The sequence below is a fragment of the Chrysochloris asiatica genome, unplaced genomic scaffold (assembly GCF_000296735.1).
Source record: "Chrysochloris asiatica unplaced genomic scaffold, ChrAsi1.0 scaffold00232, whole genome shotgun sequence".
Lineage (NCBI taxonomy): Eukaryota > Metazoa > Chordata > Mammalia > Afrosoricida > Chrysochloridae > Chrysochloris > Chrysochloris asiatica.
Genome location: NW_006408750.1, coordinates 2,356,950 through 2,359,495, shown reverse-complemented (window position 1 = coordinate 2,359,495; position 2,546 = coordinate 2,356,950). Strand labels below are relative to the sequence as shown.

Genomic DNA, 2,546 nt, shown 5'->3' with positions numbered 1-2,546 from the left:
ATGTTTATGTGTTCCATTTCATTTTTGACAATTTCCAATTTCCTAGATTCATACCTGGTACATTCCATGTTTCATTTAAAATGCTTACAGCTGTTTCTCTTCATTTTGACCTGTGACCCATCAGCAAATGAAGGTCCCAAGGGCTTTACTTCCATGGAGTTTACTCCACTCATGTCATCGTAGTCAACTCTACTTTGAGGAAGCAGCTATTACTCAGTCACATTTTGAGTGTCTTCCAATCTGATGGGCTCAATTTCCAGCACTATATATCAGTGTCTTTCTGCTGTTCATAAGGTTTTCAATGACTAAATATTCAGAAGTAGTTCATCTCTCCTTCTTCCTAGTCTGCTTCATTTGGAAGCTAATCTGTCACCGTGGGTGACACTGCTGGTATTTAAAATGCCCATAGCATAGCTTCCAGAATCTTAGCAACTCACAACCACAGTACGACAAACTGACAGACGAGTGGTGGTGCCCCCCCATAGAGTTAACCATTGCACCACCAGGACTCTTTTTTTATGTTGCTTTTTGTGTGCCACTGAGTTGATTCTGACTTATAGTGACCCTATTGTTGTTGTTAGATGTCCTTAAGTTGGGTTCCAACTCATAGAGACACTTTGTACAGCAGAACAAAACACTGCTTGGTCCTATGCCATCCTGTTTAATCCCATTGTTGCAACTACCGTGTAGTTCCTTCTCTATGAGGGGCTTTCCCTTTTTTTGCTGACCCTCTCCCAATATATCTTTCTCCAGGGAATGGTCCTTTCTGATAATATATCCAAAGTCCATGAGAACAGAAGTCTCACCATCTTCCCTTTTAAGGAGTGTTTTGGTTGTACTTCTCTCAAGATAGATTTGCTTGTTCCTCTGGCAGTCCATGATATATTTAATATTCTTTGTTAACACCATAATTCAAAGGCATAATTTATTCTTCTATTTTCCTTATTCATTGTCCAGTTTTCACATGCATATGAAGCAATAGAAAATGCCATGACTTATATCCAATGCACCTTAGTCCTCAAAGTTAATCTTTGCTTATGTGTGTGCGTGTGTGTGTTAATTGAGTGAAAGTTTATAGGGCAGATTATAAGTTTTACATTCAATAAATCATATTTTGTTTCTTTTTTTTTTAAAGAACACTTCAAAGAGGTCTTTTGCAGCATATTTTTCCAATATAATGCATCATTTGATTTCTTCACTGCTGCTTCCATGGGCTTTTATTGTGAATCCAAGTAAAATGAAATCCTTAAAAACTTGAATCTTTTCTTAATTTATAATTATGTTGTTTATTGGCCCAGTTGTGAGGACTTCTGTTTTCTTTTTGTTCAAGTGTAATCCATACTGAAGTATTAGATCTTCATCAGTAAGTGCTTCAAATCCTCTTTGCTTTCAGTAAGCAAGGTTGTGTCATCTGCATATTGCAGATTGTTATTTAGTCTTTCTACAATCCTGATGCTGCATTCTTCATATAGTCCAGTTTCTCAGATTATTTGCTCAGTATAGAGATTGAATAAGCATGATGAAAGATTGCAACCCAGACTCACACCTTTCCCGATAGTGATGCCACTTGATTGCAAATGGGAATGTTTTTCCTGAGAGGCTTCTTGTGGGAGGGAATAATTCTATATCCCAAGGATTAACCCAGTATTTTGGAATATCATAGGAGTTGTGGTTCAAACAAACAAACAAAATCTTCAGGAATTACAACAAATTTCTGCAAAGCAAATTTATGAGCCAGCTATTAGCCAAGAAAATAGCCCAGATTTTCTCCTGTGTCTTTCTGTGGTTCTCTTATTCTCTCAGTGCCTGTATCCCTTGGGTTATCAAGATTACTTCTCACCAGCTTTGGAATATTATTAGATATTGACCTCTATTTGATCAAAATTATATATCTACCTTGATATTCTCTGGTAGCGTAGTGGTTATGAATCAGGCTGCTAACCTCAGGGTCAGCAGTTTGAAACTACCAGCTGTTCCACGGGAGAAAGATGAGGCTTTCTGCTCCAGTGAAGATTTATAACCTCAGAAACCCCATGCAGGGTCTCTATGAGTTGGAACTGACTCCATGGCACATAACAACAACAAATGTTCTGATAATTGTCACTCTTTTCTGGTCTGTTTCCCTCATTCTCTTGTATTTAAATTTGTGAAAGATTTTATAGCTTGGCTGTTCACCGGACTGTGATATCACTCTGCATTATACTGATTCAGTGGGATTTAAAAGAACTTTGGGTCAAACCATGAATAAGTTCTAGTTTTTTTTCTTGGCATTAGTGAGATTCTACCTCTTCATTCTAACATTGTAGATACTGTATGGAGTGTCACTGTATGTTTCTCACCAGTTCAATCTTATGTATTCTCCTTCTTTTTCTTCATCATCCATTGACTTCATTTTCTCCTCTTCCTTCTCCATCATCATCATCTCAGCAATTTGTTTTGTACTATGTGCTTTAATATGCATAATATCATGCAAACCTCACTTGTTGTTTGTTGTTGTTATGTGCAATGGAGTCGATTCCGACTCATAGCAACCCTGTACAAGGTTT

The 2,546-nt window shown here is 37.4% G+C and overlaps 1 pseudogene; it reads right to left on the bottom strand.

Annotated features, from left to right (window-relative positions):
- LOC102831560 overlaps positions 1 to 2,422 on the bottom strand; it is a 51,467-nt pseudogene extending 49,045 nt beyond the window's left edge.
- Between the last annotated feature and the right edge of the window lie 124 nt (positions 2,423 to 2,546).